Consider the following 20,247-nt stretch of genomic DNA (forward strand, 5'->3'; position numbering starts at 1 on the left):
CTATCGCGGCCTCTCTTGTTGCGGAGCACAGGCTCCAGACGCGCAGGCTCAGTAGTTGTGGCTCACGGGCCCAGTTGCTCCGCGGCATGTGGGATCTTCCCAGACCAGGGCTCGAACCCGTGTCCCCTGCATTAGCAGGCAGATTCTCAACCACTGCGCCACCAGGGAAGCCCCCTGGGAGTGGCCTTTTAAATTTTTTATTTAAAAGAGGGCAGGTTTGGCACTTTTATACTGATGTCACAAATGTTAATATTTCTTGGGATCTCAGGAAGATTCATATTCTTTACAGCTGATACAGCACCAGATGGAGCTCCCTCTAAGCCAGCCTCAGATTTCTCCAGTTTATTTTGTGCATCAATTTGTTTAACAGTCTCATTCATGTTGGTCTCCAGTACCATTCCCCCCCCATCACCATTTGTGCAAGAATATTGTGAACCTTGTCTACATGGAAAATTAAATCCAGTTCACAGACGTTTTCAAAACACTTGTCTAATGTTTCCACAAATACTTGAATTAGATCTAAAATGCCAAGTTCACTTTCTGAAGAATCCACACAGAAGACAAAATATAATGTTGCATAATGTCTATAAATCGGTTTGTTGTCAGATCCTCCAATTAATAATCCTCCTTCTAGGAAATTACAGCATTTTCATCTCTCTTAGATACCAAATGGAATGTCTCCCTGATGATATGCTGTTGTGTATCTTCACTGTAGGGCTGGTAGAACTTGGAGAGCCGCGGCTTCCCGTGGTTGTTAAAGATGAGGATCGCCTTGATCATGGCTGAGCAGGGCCGACCGGGTGGAGCTGGGGGCCAGGGTGGGGGCGGGCGCGCGAGCCTCGCCTCGGGATCTCGCTGGCGATCCTTCCCCACCGGGTGAATGGTTTTAAACAAAAACATATGCTAAATATTCATCTGGACAGAGATGACACGAGATAGAAATCTACACGATGTAGCGATAAAACCATGTTATTTAGAACTATTCAGGTAAATTTTAAATAGTGAAAAGAAATAAAATGGTTGCTTCTGGGAATTAGAAAATAGAGGAGCAGTAAGGGAGAGGGAAGTGTTGCTTCAAAGAATCACTTAACTCTTTAAGTTAACTATGTGCATGCGTATCTTATATAAAAAATTTAAATATAAAGAAATTAAGAATGGAAAAAGAAACAGCTAGCTAGCTAGCTTAAGATTCTTCATAGTTATAATTTTGATATTGTCTATGGCCATACCACCCTGAATGTGCCCGATCTTGTCTAATAATTTTGATGTTATCCTCTTCTCTGATGAAAAGCAAGAGGAAGGCAGTTGGCTTTTACAAAGAGGTTACCATTTTGAACAAATGATGTAAATGGTACTCTAAGCGAAGTGAAGAATGAACATATAGATGCATTGAAATTGTCTGCATCTGTGTGTGGAGAGGGAGGGCAAAAGCCCTAGGGACATGGACTGTCTAACTAAAAGTGTAATATTCCTATCAGTAGTTCCTGATGAAATAGATTAAAAAGATAGACACAAAGTGAGGTAATATTTAATAATTTGCAGGGTTCCTAGAAACATTGTTCAATATTAATTTTTAAGTCTACACTGCCACATATTTCTTTGATATTTAGCTTGAATTGAGTTAAATCCAGTGAAATGTCAAATATGTGAGTCCCATTATTTTGTTTGGTCACACATTGATAAGACAGTATTTGTGTTCAAATTTGTTTACAAATTTTGTGATATTATTATGATTTTCCTTAAAATCAAGCAAGTTGTAAAAAATGATTTATAGATGTTTATAATAGAGCTTCCTACTAAAGACAGCACTTGGCTTTTCTGGCATATTTTTCAAAACTTTAATGATTAAATAGTTCTTAAAAATGAAATACATATATAAATATCCTCAATTCTCAATAAAAAAGTAGAAAATATATATGATAACCTAAATTCACAATAAGAAAGAAATTATTTCATTTTTAGGAACTATATATATATAAAATCATTTTAAGAAGTTATCATACACCATTCACATTTATCATTTAAAAAGAATGATTATTTTGCCTACTCTAGCCTTAAAAGATCCAGGGGGAAAATACAAAAAATGTTCTTATATTTTGGCAATTTCTTGTCATAGGTGTTACTTATATTGGTGGTGTGATATATTGATTAATAAGATATTAAAAATCTTTTTAAATAAAAATTTAGAGTTCTTTTGAAATTCAGAGAATTATAAAATAATTTGTCTGTATTATATATGTGTATGTGAATGTATATAGACTCTGATTAGAATTGTCTTTTGACATTAGTTAGTTCATTCTTAGCTTTTGTTCAGATAGGAAATTGAAGAACAGAATGTTTAATGGTTCCCTAATTCTAATATGACACAGCTGATTGGTGAAAAAGCAGTGGTCTCCTGATCCTCAATCCCATTCTACTTCTATGACACCAGTAGTAAAGGAATTCCAATTTTTGATAATTATGAATATAAATGAAGAAGTTTAAGAAGCATGATCTAGTTATGATGATGAGAACAGAAAGGAAAAATAAAAGACTTACAAATCATTTGATCAGAGTTGGGAGAGAAAAGATTCATTGAGGAAATGGGAAAAGTTTGGTAAACTTTGTAAAGGTTGGAAATATATTCCCGTCAGATTTCCTATATATATATATATATATATTTAATTATAAATAGAGTAGTATATATAAAAATAGCGCTCCTCACTCTTCAGTCTGTGCAGCATGGGAAGACAGAACTCTAAAAGAAAGCCACAATCCTACTGGTCTAAGAATTTAGAGAACTGAGTTTGGGACTGCCTGAACAACTAAAAATCTAGGGGGAAATCCCCAAAAGGAAGGAGCTTCTGGGTGAGAAGACACAAAATCTGTATCTAAGCTCCCCTCAAAACGTTGGCTTACTGCCTCAACTGTGAACGTGCCAGTGAGAATCTAAGGAACCTAGCTGAAAGTAACATCTGGGGAAGGCTCCAAGAACTAAGCAGAGATTTTAGCTGCTATCTACCACAGGTAAGACACACTTTGGAGATTAAATCCAACTAAGTTAGAAGGGCTTGATAAACACCTTGGGCTTTCCATAAAGTTAGGAATAAAGACTACATCACAAAACTAAAACAGAGAGCTGCCCTAACAAAATAAAAACCAAGCCTCCCCAAGTTGAAGGCAACCTGTCTGTAATTTAACTACTTGCTAGAACAACACTTTTCAGAGGAAGATCCAGAGATTTTGCAATATTTTACCCTCAGCATAACAATAAAAAATTGCTAGAAATGGGAAAATGTGACTTATAGTCAATAGAAAGAGACCAGCAAAGGACATAGGTGTTAGATTTGGCAAAGAAAGACTTTAAAACAACTGTGATAAATATGTTGAAAAGTCTACAAGAAAAGATGGATATAACATATAAAGAAATGGGTAATGGGGAATAAATATTGGAAAACCTAAAATGAAACTGTCTTTATTCACAGACAACATGATTCTACACGGTTCTCCAAAAATCTATTAGGGTCAGTAAGTAAATTCAGCAAAGTTGTAGGATATAAAGTCAGTATTTCTATATTGTTTCAACAGACAATTGGAAGGTAACATTTAAAAATAAATATCTTTTATAATAGTGTCAAAAAACATTAAATACCTAAGAATAAATTTAAGGAAAGGTGTAAAATATCTCTACTTTGAAAATCACAAAATTGTAGAAAGAAATTAAGACAGACCTAAATGAATAAGATACACCATACTTTGTTGCAAGACAATATTATAAAAATGTCATTTCAGCCAAAATTGATCTATAGAATCAATGTACTTCCAACTCTGAATGCTTTTCTGTTGTTGTTGTTGGAAATTGATAGTGTAACATGAAATGTTATATGGACATACAAAGGACTAGAATGGCCAAGATAATCTTGAAAAAGGAAACAAGTTTTGTTTTTTTTTTAATTGGGGTATAGTTGCTTTACAATGTTGTGTTAGTTTCTGCTGTACAATGAAGTGAATCAGCTATTAAAAAAAAAAAAGAAAACAAGTTGGAAGACTTAGATTACCTGATTTTAAGACTTAATATAAAGCTACAACAATTAGGACAGTGCATTATTGGTGTAAGAAAAGACAAATACATTGAACAGAGGAGAGAATCGAGAATTAGGCCCACCTCCATAACTTCAGCTAACTGAAAAGGATGCCAGAAATTCAATGGGGAAAAGAAAATATTTTCAACAAATGGTGCTAGAATAACTGGATATCTATGTATCCTGACATGTACATCACAACATATTTAAAAATTAACCTGAGTTGGACTGAAAATCTAAAAATAAAAGCCGAAACTATAAAATCCGTAGAAGGAAGCATAAAGAATATCTTTGCGATCATGCAGTAGGCAGAGATTTCTTGGTGTGTAAAAAGCAATAACCATAAAAGAAAAAAAAATGATATACTGGACTTTATCAAAATTAGAAACCTGTTCATCAAAAGGCACCTTTAAGGAAAATGAAAAAGTCACATACTCACCAATGAGGCCTAGAGAAATTATATTATACAGCTTATATGTAATGGAAATATGATTTTAACTCAGATCTCTTGAATTTGAATCCTTGCAGAACAAAATATAAATATGATAAATCTTGACACTGCAAAAATACAGAAATTGAGACTTAAAAAATGGGCAGGAGAGGTGGAAGTGTGAATAGTAATGTTAGTGTCATCTTATTAACACAAAAAGTGAAAAGAGAGTTGGCAGTTGATGCAATAGACAATAGAAATTTCAGTACTAATAAGAACCTACTGTATAGCACAGGGAACTCTACTCAGTACTCTGTAATGGCCTATATGGGACTAGAATCTAACAAAAGAATATATATGTATATATATGTTTATATATATATAACAGATTCACTTTGCTCTACACCTGAAACTAACACAACATTGTAAATCAACTATACTCCAATAAAAATTAAAAAAAAAAAAGATAGCACATACTTTTTCCCTACCTTGGGAATGATGGTTCTCTTTGCTTGCACTGTCCACAGAACAGGATGATAGCCTCATCTTCCTGCAATAGTACCATAGAAATTATAGTTCTTTTAAGATACATTTCACAGAGGAGACCACAGTTAATTTGTACTTTATGACTTTTTTCACCAATTTGTTTATCATGAATGTGATGTTTATGCCTTTTTTATTCAACTAGGAGCAAAGTACTTTGTTGACAGCTTTAAGGTGATGGATGTGATAATTAACTAGATGGGGGAAATCTTTTCATAATATATACATATATCAAATTATCACAATGTACACTTTAAATATATTACAAATTTGTCAATTATACCTCAAAGCTGAAAAACAATAACAAATAAAAAAAACAAAAAAAAAAGTCAGTAAGTAACCATTAGAAATGAAAGTAATAATAGGATTATTAAAACTGGTAGGAAGAAAAGACAAGTAGCAAGTAACATAGGTGGACTAAATACTTACCTTTATAGCTGGGAATCAACAGATAATATCCAAAGTCGATAAATCAAAATATAGCAGTGAAACATAAACAATTTAACCTCTGAGAAACTGATTTAAGGATGGGAAAAAATGGAGGAAGGAATTTGCTTTACATGTTGTGTCCATTCTCTAATATATGATTTTTCCATACATTTGTATTTATTGCATTATTTTTAGATAGTTAGAGAGATAAATAGATAATAGAAAAGGAGGGAGAGAGGGAGGGAAACCTACATACCTAGAGGTTATCACTGCGTAGTGAGATTTCAGATGATTTCTTTCTTCACTACACCAGTCAGTATGGCTAACAATATTTTTATAACTATAAAAAGAAAATAAAGTTGTTTTCCTTCTGAAAAACAGAAAATCTCAAATTAAAAATAAAAATCAACCTTGTTGAGGTACTTTATTGCCTACTGGAAAATAACATCTGGTAGTTTTGGAACTATCTGGTGGGAAAACACTTTTCAGAATGTCAAAGTGTTATTAACTTCTTGGTTTGCATCACAATATTACCCTGAATACAAACCACTGTTGTTTCAGTTGATAAAGTCTGGAGAGTCCTTAGCCTCAAAGTGCCGGGTAGACTGAAGAATAGTTGCCTACTAGTCAAGCAGAAAGTTCTCACAATAATATTGATAGAATTACTGTCAAATGACATTGAGTTCTTTGCAGTTACTGAGGGAGTAAAGAAATCCTAAAAATACTGCTATGGCAGTGTCTTTACAATTTGTACTGACATAAGCTCTTTTGGAATTCTTCTCTAAGATTAAGTCTACACCCATAATTATGTCATCATGTATGCAGAAATGTCATTTTTGCTCGGTTCTTATAACTTGTTTACAGGCCTGGAAGAGCAATAGCTAATGGTGATGTCCAGAGCCATCTGTCACTTAGATACCAAAACCTGTTGTAGTGCTCCCACTAGAGCTGTGATGCTGGTTCATCGATGTCCTAAATTAGGTGTGTAGAGAAAAAATTACATGCCATAGGAATGTGTTTTATAGCAAACAGTATTGTTCCAGAAACTAGTCATCAGGTTATCTTGGCCATTGTACATGTAGCACATCTGGGAATTATTCTCGGGAAAACATTGGGTAGAAGCTCTCGCTTACTAGTAGCTTGGACTTTATCTGACTACTGCAAAGACTGGAAAAAAATAAAGCACATGTCAAGATCCAGTGTATTATTTACCAAAATTAATTCCATGATATATAATGTTAAAACCTTGATCAAGAATCCTTACTGATTTTTTAAGATTATATTAATAGGTTATGGTAGACTTTTTCACAAATGCCAACAAACTGTTTCCAATTTCCCCACTGCTTTATTCATAACTCTGGGTCAGATATTTGCAATAAATCTTCTGCTGTGTGTGTGTGCAATTTTTTTAGTTAAATTTAGGATTATCTAGGATCTTGCTTAAATAAATATAGTGAAGTAGTTAAAAGCAAGGATTTTGAAGTCAGACAGACCTGGGGTTTGAATCCTTTAAGCTGGATTTTCTACATGACCCTCATGAACATACTCAGTGTGAACCTCAATTTTCTCATATATAAAAAGGAATGAAAGCACAACTCAGAGAGTTATTGTAAAATTAAATACGAAAATTTATATGTCATCTACTGCAGTTGTCTGCACATTGGATTCTCCTGGGGAGCTTCGAAAAGTCCTCCTGGTCCCTGTGTCCCATTCCAAGAGATTGTGATTTAATTGGTCATGGGTGTGGCCTGAACTTTGAAATTTTTAAAGGTCTCTAGGTGATGCTAATATACAGATAAGTTAGGAAACCACTGACTTAGAGCATAACAATATCTACATAAAGTTCATATGGCCTAAGTGTTTTGTAAACATTATGTGACTTAATATTTATAATAATCCTAAGAGGCAGACACCATATTAACCCCAATTTCTAGATGGGGTTTAGAGATATTTGATAACATAAGGCCAGATAACTAGTACAACGCAGAATCAATATTTAAACCCTGTTTGCCTAAATTCAAGATCCAAGCACTCAGTTATAACACAACCTAGCCCTAAGCAAGTTTCCTATTCATAAATTTCCCAATGCAAGTGAGATATAGCATATTGACAATCTCAGTTTTGAAAAAAAAAGAAGAAGAAGAAGAAAAACAAAACAAAAATCTCTTCAGAGTTGTATTAGTAAGTACCCAATAAATCATAAAAGCAACTGTTTTATCACATCTCCCAATGGTCTCAAGCAAATGGTCAGGCTGAAAGGATGGTAAAGAAAGACCACTGAAAATTGTTGCAGGAAATTGGACAATAAGATTAGATGTGTTTCTCATCATTCCATGTTAGACAGTAGTTGTTAGTCCTGTCTAACTTTTTAATAGGAATTTGCATGAAAACTCACTCCAGCTTCCTTCTAAATGCATCAAGATTTCAAAATGCAAAGATGTCTTCTGGAAGTTATACTCCACACTTAATTTTCACTTATCTATACAATAGTTAATACTTGTAAAGAACTGCACTAATGTAGCTTTCAGCCACAATAATTGAAACATGGTGTGTGTTCAACAAAGCTAAGATACAAGCGGAGTGATAAAGCATCAAACGTAATAACTGTGAGCATAAATATCCCTCATGCATCAGTTCTGAACTGGAGTTTTTACTCCATCTTCTCTGACCAGAATTAGTGAAAAGCATCTTTAAACACGACTACTCTCTGCCATAACATTACTTGGTTGTCTGAGTAAACAACTGAAAAAGAGGAACAAATTTAGAAGACAAATACTATCTGACTTCAAAATTTATTATAAAACTACAGTTATTAAGACAGTGCAGTATTGGCATAGGCAGGCAAATAGATCAATGGAAAAGAATAAAGAGCCCATTTGTGACCACCTAGAGGGGTGGGATAGGGAGGGTGGGAGGGAGACACAAGAGGGAGGGGATATGGGGATATATGTATACATATAGCTGATTCACTTTGTTATACAGCAGAAACTAACACAACATTGTAAAGCAATTATACTCCAATAAAGATGTTTAAAAAAAAAAAACGAATAAAGAGCCCAGAAATAGACCCACACATGTATAGACAACTGATTTTTGGCAAAGGTGTAAAGGCAATTCAATGGAGAAAAAAACTTTTCAATAAATGATGCTGAAACATTTGAAAATACATATGCAAAAAACAGAGAACTTCTATCCATACCCCTTACAATACACAAAAACTAACTCAAAATGGATCTTAGATATAATGTAAAAATCTAAAACTATAGAACTTCTTAAAAAAACAACATAGGAGAAAATCTTTGAGACCTTGGGTTTAGACAAATATTTCTTAAATACAACACCAAAAGCAGAATCCATAAGAAAAAAACCAATAAATTGGACTTCATCAAAATTTTAAATTTCTGTTCTTCAAAAGATACTGTTAAGAGAGTGAAAAGGTAATCCACAGACCAGAAGAAAATATTTGCAAATCATATATAGAATATGGTGCTTATATCCACAATATTAATGAACTCTTAAAACTCAACAGTAAGAAAACAGCACAATTTTTTAGAAAGGGAGCAAAGTATTTGAACACACTTCATCAGAGAGCTATATGAATAACAAATGAGCAAATGAAAACATGCTCATTATCATTAGTCATTAGGTAAGTGCAAATTAAAACCACAAGAGGATACCGCTACACACCTAACACAATGGCTAAAATTAAAACAACTGACCATACCAAGTATTGGTGAGGATGTGAAACAACTGAAATTCTCATTCACTGCTGGTAGAAACTGAAGTGGTTCAGCCACTCTGGAAAAAAGTTGGACAGCTTCTTAAAGAGTTAAACACAATCTACTATGTGATCCAACCATTCAACATCTACATATTCATCCAAGAGAAATGAAAACATAGGTCCATACAAAGATTTGCATACAAATATTTGCAGCAGTTTTACTTGTACTAGCCAAAATGTGGAAACAATACAAATGCCCTTCGACAGGTGAATGGATAAACAAATTGTGGTATATCCATACTTCAGGAATAAAAAATAATGAACTATTTTACATGCAGCAACATGGATGAATCTGGGAATAATTATGCTGAGAAAGAAGCCAAACAAAATAGAATATATGCTGTATGATTCCATTTATATAAAATTCTCGAAAACGCAAACTAATATATAGTGACAGAAAGCAAATCAGTGGTTGCCTAGGCTGGGGCAGGAGAAGTAGGAAGGGTTATAAAAAAGGCACGAAAAAACGTTTGAGGGTGATAAGTATGTTTATTATCTTGCTTCTGGTGGTGGCTTCACAGGGGTATGCATGTGTCAAAACTTACATATTTTTTAGTACACTTCAAATATGTGCAGTTTGCTTTAAGTCAATTATATCTCAACAAAACTGTGGAAAATTTTTTTAAATGTTAAAGCTCTTCTCTTTTTGTTTAAAGACTTTGTTAGCTAAATAGAAAAGCACTGAATATGGTGGGGACATTTTTAGTTTATATTTATTTATTTTGATTATATGCTGCAGTGATTTCTAATATGGCTTGGTGTTTCATTTTTCAGTGATAAAAGAATACCTCATTAAAAGCCTGTTTTATTGCTTAAAGACAGCACAAATATTTTAATCAATTTTCTGGGAGAAAACAAAAACTCCTCCGTCAAAAAGAAATTGGGAGTACCATGGATTAGAAGGTTGCATAAACTTTTATAATGCTGATTGTTTTGAAATTCAATATTTGGCAAGTTTATTCAATAGTTTGCAGATTTATCTTATGTATTCTGACCCATTTGTTAAAACAGGCAATTATGAGAGAGCACTGCTGGTGAGTATACATTCTCAGGGCTAAAAATATATCCACACACTTAAGTACATTTAATATCTGAGCATCAGTTTCCTGAAGCTTCTGTTTGTCTTTTTCGCCTTTCTCCAAAGGTAAATGGCACAGCAGATTCTTTAAAGACAAAGTTGCATTTTAACAAGCTGGTTTTAGGATTTGTTCATATTCTGTGCTTGCAGTTATTTATTGCTTTATAAAGGTTATATAGGTAGGTAAATATGACTAAAGGTCGATAAAACAGAACAATTTTACAGAACACTCCATTGGTTTAACGTGGTAAAACTTCTGGCATTTAGAATCATTTTAAACAATGAATATCTTAGAATTATTAGACCTGAAATGTTTATGACATATCAAGATAGATAGGAGTAGGTGGTTTTTAAATACCTACAGAGAAGATTCCATAACTTGTTTTTGTAATCTATTTTACTGTAATTTACCTTAAAGTAAGTATTAAAAGTAGAGTAAATTCTTGCTTATTTGGAATTTTGATGAATGAGATATTAATAATTAATATTCTTGTTAATAAGAATGCCATATACAGTATGCCGGGTTTCTAATTTTTCAAAGAAAAAGTATTATGAAAGACACTAGAATGAGGCCTTAGAATACCTAAAGCAATCTTGAAATAGAAGAATAAAGTGTGAGGACTCACTCTTCCCTATATTAGGGCCCATTGTATAACTACAGTGGACAAAACAGTATGGTATTGATGGAGGAAAAGATGGATAGATCAAGGAAGGGAACAGAACAGAGGACCCAGAAATAGACCTACACTCTATCAACATCAATATCCTGGTTGTTAAATATAGCTGTGGTTTTGCAAGATGTTACCACTGAGAGGAACTGGGAAAGTGTACAAGGGATTTCTCTGTGCTAATTCTTACACATGCATGTGAATCTACAGTTATCTCAAAATAAAATTTTAATTTAAAAAATGTGCTAAAATAGTAGCAAATGAAATAGAATTTTTCTGGTTTGCTTTTAAATTAAGTACAAGATTTCACTGTTCTTGGTGGCTTTCATTAAAAAGATGAGTTATCACACATAAGGACTATAAAAAAAAAACTCATTATTTGAAATTTCTAGTTAAGTGAATTTTCAATGAATAAGCATTGACTGTACACAAGAATTGCAGTAAAAAGACCTCAGATAGTTCTAGAAATTACCCAGTAACCTTTTCCAGGAGTGAGAAAGGTGAAACTTAGCAATTTGTCAACCTAGAAAGTTGCTGGTGCCTCCATGAATTACCTATGTCTTGGTCATCTGACCATTTCTCATGTAATGCAATAAGAAAAGGATGTTCTTCATTAGCACACCAGAAGACATATTTTTGCCTGTAAGTATCTGTTTCACAATCTTGAAATGTATAAGATTGTCAAGCATATACAAAATTGGAACACAACATTAAAATATTTGATGAGATTATTTTTGCATAATATATTCAAAAGTAATCTAACCTGGGATGTTATAATGGATGTTATATTTGTGAAAGTTTGTTTTGTTTTGTTTTTTCCCTGAAGTATGAGCTTTTCTATGTTTTAGAAGAGACTAACATTAAACAGTGAGATGGTAAAATGCAATTCATTTTGAATTAGATAAAAAGTTTTCAAACATCATCTCATAAATTTTTAGGGTTTTAGAAGTATATAGATTATTGGAAATGCTTCATAAAATGCTTTATCAAAACAAAGTTGGAAAAGTAAAAAGAAATCATCATCATTTGTGAGATAATAGAAAATATATATATCGATCTCTGCCCCTGGTTCCTGGCCCAGAGCTCCTGAAACCCTTTTAATTTCTTAGTGGTAAGAGCATTAGGATCATCTCTTGTTCTAATATTTGTCTTTGACCCCATCTCTGACATAGGGCTCCTAAAACCCTTGTGAATTCCTAAGTGATTAGAGTACTAGGGGTATCTTTTGTTCTATTGAGGTGACTCTGGGTGGGCTCTGGGATGGCTTCTGGATGGGGGCTAGTCACCAGAAAGACCAAGCCATGATTAGAAGCTTGGAATTTTCAGCCCCACACCCCCTCCTCCAGAGAGGGGAGAGGGGCTGAAAGTGAAGTTAATAATTGATCACGCCTACGTACGGAAGCCTCCCTAAAACCTCGGTAGTATAGGGTTTGGAGCGCTTCCAGGTTGGCAAACACATTCACACTGGGAGAGTGACATACTCCAACTCCACATGGACAGAAGTTCCCATGCTTGGGGACTCTCTCAGACCTAGCCCTAGGTATCTCTTCATCTGGCTGTTCATCTGTGTTCTTCATCACCTCCTTTAATAAACGGGTAAATGTAAGTAAGTGTTTCCCTGAGGTGTGTGAGCTGCTCTAACAAATTAATCGAACCTCAGGATGGGGGTACTGGGAAACTCCAATTTGTAGCCAAATCAGATAGAAGTTGTGAGTAAACTGGACTCCTATTGTTTGGTATTGGCATTTGAAGTGGGATGGGAACAGTCTTACGGGACTGAGCCCTTAACCTGTGGGATCTGACACTATGTCCAGGTAGATAGTGTTAGAATAGAGTTAAATTATAGGACATCCAGCTGGTGTCACAGAGAATTGTTTGGTGTGGAGAAAAACCTCCACACACTTGGTGACCAGAAGAAGTGAAGTGTTCTCTGTGAGTATTAAAAGAGATACACAGAGAAAAAGTGCACAGTAGAGAAGAACTGGGCTTTTCCCTACACTGGAAGGAAAGAACTGCATTTTCCCAATACATCATTGTTTTTTTCTGCCCCTTCATCCCACTGGAATCATCTGATTCAAGCTCTTGCCTTACATGACTTATCTAAACAATTCAGGTAGACTACAGGTGTCCCCAACTTACAATGGTTGGACTTAACGATTTTTTGACTTTACGGTGGTTTGAAAGTGATACACACTCAGTAGAAACCATGCTTTGAATTTTGATCTTTTCCCAGGCTAGCGATATGCAGTACAAAGTGCTCTCATGATGCTGGGCAGCAGCAAGGAGCCACAGCTCCCAAGTCAGCTAGGCAATCACAAGGGTAAACCACAGATACACTTACAACCATTCTGTACCCATACAACCATTCTGTTTTTCACTTTTAGTACAGTATTCAACAAATTACATGAGCTATTCAGCACTTTATTATACAATAGGCTTTGTGATAGATGATTTTGCCCAACTGCAGGCTAATGGAAGTGTTCTGAGCACGTTTAAGGTAGGCTAGGCTAAACTATGATGTTCAGTATGTTAGGTGTATCAAATGCATTTTCAATTTACAATATTTTCAACTTACAGTGGGTTTATTGGAAAGTCAAGGAAGATCTGTAGTGATTTCTTTGCTCTGACCTGTTTCTCACCTCCCACCCATAGTCCATCTTCCATACTGTCCCCAGAGTGATCTTTCTAATGAGGAATCTGCTTACCTACTCTCTATTTGAAATTGAATCATTGCTTCTGATTGCCTAAAATATAAAGTCTAAATTTTGCTGGCCATTAAAAGCTATAAAAAATATAGGCTCAATACCTGCCACTCCTAAATACACATCCCACAGTCCAGATGGGCCACTACATCTTCTCAGAACACACCATGCTTTTTCTCAGATGGGTCCTTTAACCTAGAGTGCCCATCTTGGTCTTTGCCGGTTAATGATCTCACTTCCTCTCTGAAGCTGTCCTCAGTATCTTGAGACAGCTCATCACTCCTTCTTTTTGCTCTCACAGGATTTTACATGGAAGAATAGTTACTATTTATTGAGCGCTTACTAGGTACCAGGCACTGTGCCTAACTAAGCATTTTACAGACGTGATCTCATTTAATATTCCCAGCAGCCCTATGAGGTAATGTGGCACTTTTCGCACTGTCTTCTCATTCATTGTTTTCATGTCTATATCCTCATTAGAAGAGACTGGTTTTATTCATCTTATCTGAACCACCTCCTCCTAAAGTATCTGATCAAATCAGGTGCTCAATAAATGTTTGTTAAGTGAGTGAATGATGGAATGAATAAAGTGAAATAAATAAACAATAGGGTGCTTTAAAGACTAACTTGTTAGAGAGAACTGGCTTTACCATATTGTACATGGCCAGAGCACTGGGAATATGCCTCCTAATCCAAATATCTCCCTCCTTGCTCCTGGCATGATGCCTGAAATCCCCAGGATTCACAAGAATGCCCTGTCTTTATTTTTTATTTTTATTGCCATCAACCAAAATTAGACCATGTCTTGCCTTTTATTTGACCTACTCATCTACTTTCAGATCTTCTCCTCTTTAATTATTACTAGACACCATGGAAGAGATCAATTTTCCTAAAATACTAGTCTGGTTATATATTTCCCCTGCTCAAAAATCTTACAGTTTTTTAGAAGGAATCCTTTCTCCCTAGCCTGACTTTCAAGAATCTCCATATTATTGTCTCAGCTATTTCCTACTACATTATAAATGCTCTGGTCCAATCAAGCTTAAAAAGTTGCCATTCTCACTTCCATGTCTTTGTTCATTGTAATCCCTCTGCCTGTCTGGGCTGGCCTCTTTCCCTGTACTGTCTAGCTGCTTTCCTAGAACACACCAGTCAGAAATGACTTTATTTTTCTTTTATTTTTCCTATATGCTTATTCCTCTGATAGAAGACTTATAAGAGGCATTTGAATTTTAGATTTTTCTCCCATATTCAAAAGTTAGCTCTTCGAGGGATCAAGTAGACCTTTTCAGTTAACTGCCCACCTCATAGATAATTCCCTTTTCAAATAAATACCCCCTTCCCCATATGAGGGCGAATCCTCCACAGCTGTGCTTCTGCCACATTAGGCAGTTTCTCAGAACATGGGTGAGTAGGTTAGGGAGGGGACCTAACCATGCTGGGCCAGCTAGATTCTCCTCTCAGAGATGATGCACTTGTAACAAAAAAACCTCTTAGCCTGGATCTGTCTCCTAAATGGAGGAGCTGGGAACTAGAGAATTGTGAAGCATTACCAGTGTACTCGTAAGGCCGTGTCCCTCCATGGGGACGATTTTGTTCCCATAGGAAAAGGGTAGCCCTCTAGGTAGATGCAGCTTCAGATGCAGGGCACAAATATATGTAGTGACCTTGGGCAGCCATAGCATTTTTCTTCGTAGCTGGGGAGGCAGAAAGATTTGGGTTTCAGAAAGAGCAAAATGAACCAAAAACAAGAGAGAGAAAGACAGAGCCACTCCCTGGTTCCTGCCAGCTTTCCAGAGACTGGGTATAGTCCCTATTGAGATACCATTGCATATGCCTGAGAAAATCCAGTATTCTTCCCCAAAACTCCTTTTTCACTCAAGGGCAAAATGAGTTTTGCTTTAGTCATGTAATCCCACAAGGCTGAGAGTAGCTTTTCAGAGTAACTTGCAATGTCAGGCACCTGGTATATATATATGTGGAATGTGGGTTGAACTGCTTGTTCTTAATGTTGGCTGTACATCAGAAACACCTGAGATGCTTTTAAACCTACCAATGCCCACATCCCACTGCAGACCAGTTAAATTCAAACTGGCTTGGATGGGAGGGCACGTGCATTTGGTATTTTTTTTAAAGCTTCTCTGATGCTTCTAAAATGTAGTCAGGAATTATAACTGGGTTAGATGTTATGAAAATACAAACACTGAGGAAGAACTGGTAGTACATTAAGCCATTTTTATTTGTTAACTCATCTATGTTGAATCATTTAACAGATTTTACAGTTTGGGGAAAGTTTTCAACAGTATGGTAGGGTCAGGGTAGCATCAGAAGCAGTCAAGAAAAATGTATAAAAAGACAGAGAGGATTCACAGAAAGATAGACAAGATGAAAAAGCAGAGGGCTGTGCACCAAATGAAGGAACAAGATAAACCACCAGAAAAACAACTAAATGAACTGGAGATAGGCAACCTTCCAGAAAAAGAATTCAAAATAATGATAGTGAAGATGATCCAGGATCTCAGAAAAAGAATGGAGGCAAAAATCAAGAAGATGCAAGAAATGTTTAACAAAGACCTAGAAGAATTAAAGAAAAAACAGAGATGAACAATACAATAACTGAAATGAAAACTACACTAGAAGGAATCAATAGCAGAATAACTGAGTCAGAAGGACAGATAAGTGACCTGGAAGACAGAATGGTGGAATTCACTGCTGCGGAACAGAATAAAGAAAAAAGAATGAAAAGACATGAAGACAGCCTAAGAGACCTCTGGGACAACATTGAACACAACATTCGCATTATAGGGGTCCCAGAAGGAGAAGAGAGAGAGAAAGGACCTGAGAAAGTATTTGAAGAGATTATAGTCGAAAACTTCCCTAACATGGGAAAGGAAATAGCCACCCAAGTTCAGGAAGCACAGAGAGTCCCATACAGGATAAACACAAGTAGGAATAGGCCGAGACACATAGTAATCAAATTGACAAAAATTAAAGGCAAAGAAAAATTATTGAAAGCAGCAAGGGAAAAACAACAAATGACATACAAGGGAACTCCCATAAGGTTAACAGCTGATTTGTCAGAAGAAACTCTACAAGCCAGTAGCAAGTGGCATGACATACTTAAAGTGATGAAAGGGAAGAACCTACAACCAAGATTACTCTACCTGGCAAGGATCTCATTCAGATTCGATGGAGAAATCAAAAGCTTTACAGACAATCAAAAGCTAAGAGAATTTCAGCACCACCAAACCAGCTCTACAACAAATGCTAAAGGAACTTCTCTAAGTGGGAAACACAAGAGAAGAAAAGGACCTACAAAAACAAACCCAAAACAATTAAGAAAATGGTCATAGGAACATACATATCAATAATTACCTTAAATGTGAATGGATTAAATGCTCCAACCAAAAGACACAGGCTTGCTGAATGGATACAAAAAAAGACCCAGGGCTTCCTTGGTGGCACAGTGGTTAAGAATCTGCCTGCCAATGCAAGGGACACAGGTTCGAGCCCTGGCCCGGCAAGATCCCACATGCTGCGGAGCACCTAAGCCCGTGTGCCACAACTACTGAGCCTGTGCTCAAGAGCCCACCAGCCACAACTACCGAGCCCACGTACCACAACTACTGAAGCCTGTGTGCCTAGAGCCCGTGCTCTGCAACAAGAGAAGCCACCACAATGAGAAGCCCGCGTACCGCAACAAAGAGTAGCCCCCTCTCGCTGCAACTAGAGAAAGCCCGTGCACAGCAATGAAGATCCAACGCAGCCAAAAATAAAAACAAACAAATAAATAAAAACAAAACCCATATATATGTTGTCTACAAGAGACCCACTTCAGACCTAGGGACACATACAGACTGAAAGTGAGGGGATGGAAAAAGATATTCCATGAAAATGGAAATGAAAAGAAAGCTGGAGTAGCAATTCTCATATCAGACAAAATAGACTTTAAAATAAAGAATGTTACAAGAGACAAGGAAGGACACTACATAATGATCAAGGGATCAATCCAAGAAGAAGATATAACAATTATAAATATATATGCACCCAATATAGGAGCACCTCAATACATAAGGCAACTGCTAACAGCCATAAAAGAGGAAATTGACAGTAACACAATAATAGTGGGGGACTTTAATACCGCACTTACACTAATGGACAGATCATCCAAACACAATATTAATAAGGGAACACAAGCTTTATTTATTTATTTATTTATTTTTTTTTGGAACACAAGCTTTAAGTGACACAATAGACCACATAGATTTAATTGATATTTATAAGACTTGCCATCAAACAACAGCAGATTAGACTTTCTTCTCAAGTGCACACGGAACATTCTTCAGGATAGATCATATCTTGGGTCACAAATCAAGCCTCAGTAAATTTAAGAAAATTGAAATCATATCAAGCATCTTTTCTGACCACAACACTATGAGATTAGAAACCAATTACAGGGAAAAAAACATAAAAACACAAACACATGGAGGCTAAACAATACGTTACTAAATAACCAAGAGGTCACTGAAGAAATCAAAGAGGAAATCAACAAATACCTAGAGACAAATGACAATGAAAACACGACAATCCAAAACTTATGGGATGCAGCAAAAGAAGTTCTAAGAGAGAAGTTTATAGCAATACAATCCTACCTCAAGAAACGACAAACATCTCAAATAAACAACCTAACCTTACACGTAAAGGAACTAGAGAAAGAAGAACAAACAAAATCCATAGTTAGTAGAAAGAAAGAAATCATAAAGATCAGAGCAGAAATAAATGAAATAGAAACAAAGAAGACAATAGCAAAAATCAATAAAACTAAAAGCTGGTTCTTTGAGAAGATAAACAAAATTGATAAACCATTAGCCAGATTCATCAAGAAAAAGAGGGAGAGGACTAAAATCAATAAAATCAGAAATGAAAAAGGAGAAGTTACAACAGACACCGCAGAAATACAAAGCATAGTATAAAAGGTATAACCATCCAAGACTGAACCAGGAAGAAACAGAAAATATGAACAGACCAATCACAAGTAATGAAATTGAAACTGTGATTAAAAATCTTCCAACACACAAAAGCCCAGGACCAGATGGCTTCACAGGTGAAATCTATCAAACATTTAGAGAAGAACTAACACCCATCCTTCTCAAACTCTTCCAAAAAATTGCAGAGGAAGGAACACTCCCAAACTCATGCTATGAGGCCACCATCACCCTGATACCAAAACCAGACAAAGATACTACAAAAAAAGAAAATTACAGACCAATATCACTGATGAATATAGATGCAAAAATCCTCAACAAAATACTAGCAAACAGAAGTCAACAACACATTGAAAGTATCATACACCATGATCAAGTGGGATTTATCCCAGGGATCCAAGGATTCTTCAATATATGCAAATCAATCAATGTGATACACCATATTAACAAACTGAAGAATAAAAACCATATGATCATCTCAATAGATGCAGAAAAAGCTTTTGACAACATTCAACACCCATTTATGATAAAAACTAGATACTGTCATACATAATGAAGTAAGTCAGAAAGAAAAACAAATATCATATATTAACACACATATGTGGAACCTAGAAAAATGGTACAGATGAAACGGTTTGCAGGGCAGAAATAGAGACACAGATGTAGAGAACAAACTTATGGACACCAAGGGGGGAAAGTGGCAGGGGTGGTGCTGGTGGTGAGATGAATTGGGAGATTGGGATTGACATATATACACTAATATGTATAAAATGGATAACTAATAAGACCCTGCTGTATAAAAAAAAATTAAACTAAATTAAAAAAAAAAAAAAAGAAATCCAGATACAGGCAGACCAAGGTTGGCACAGTTTCTCAAGGAAGCAATACATTCTTTCCATCTCTCTGCTTCTGTTGTCTTTACTATTTAGCATGTCACCTCATGGTCATAAGATGGCTGGTATACCTCTAGGCATTGCATTTTTTTGCAGGCAAGGAGGGGACAGGTTCAAAATGTCCAAAGGAACATTCCAACCCAATCATTCCTTTTAAAAATCTTTCCTGGAATCTTAGCCAGCAACTACTCATTGGTTAGAATTGGACACATGGTTACCCCTGGACCAATACTGAAAGATGATTAGGGAAAAAAGAACTATGCATAGGGGTTGAGCCAGCCAGAAACATTGTACCATAAGGTTTTATTCTAATTAGATTTGAAATGAGTATTACAGATTATTTGGCACCCCCTACCGAGATCTGACAGCCAAGATAATCGTGGGTCAGAAATGTCTGAGATCCATAGCCAGGTAATGGCAGAACAGAGACTAGACTAAGATCCAGCTATTAGCATTCCTAAGCCATCAAATGTTACATACATCTGCACGTGGACATTTAGAAGGTCCTACTTTAGAAGCTATGAATCATTTCCAAAGACAGAATTTAGAATGTTGGAACTTTGCTTTAGCCATCTCCCAAAGAACCTTCCCCTTCCTATAAATCATCAGAGCAACAAATAGGAAAATAGAACTTTCAGTCCTACTTTGATTTAAAAGATGGCAAAATTAACTGTTCA

General features: G+C 35.7%; 1 long non-coding RNA gene and 1 pseudogene across 2 annotated transcripts in view; one reads left to right on the forward strand and one right to left on the reverse strand.

The window, feature by feature from the left end:
* Positions 1–16,450, reverse strand: part of LOC309615122 (AP-3 complex subunit sigma-1 pseudogene) — a 31,413-nt pseudogene extending 14,963 nt beyond the window's left edge. The window contains exon 1 of the transcript XR_014249794.1: positions 186–16,450. The product of XR_014249794.1 is annotated as an AP-3 complex subunit sigma-1 pseudogene (transcript). The remainder of the gene's footprint in view (positions 1–185) is intronic.
* The window catches only part of LOC309615187, a 571,459-nt gene that overhangs the window by 127,971 nt on the left and 423,241 nt on the right, over positions 1–20,247 (forward strand). The window lies entirely within an intron of this gene.

This window comes from Balaenoptera borealis, assembly GCF_965194805.1.
Source record: "Balaenoptera borealis genome assembly, chromosome: 17".
Taxonomy (NCBI): Eukaryota; Metazoa; Chordata; class Mammalia; order Artiodactyla; family Balaenopteridae; genus Balaenoptera; species Balaenoptera borealis.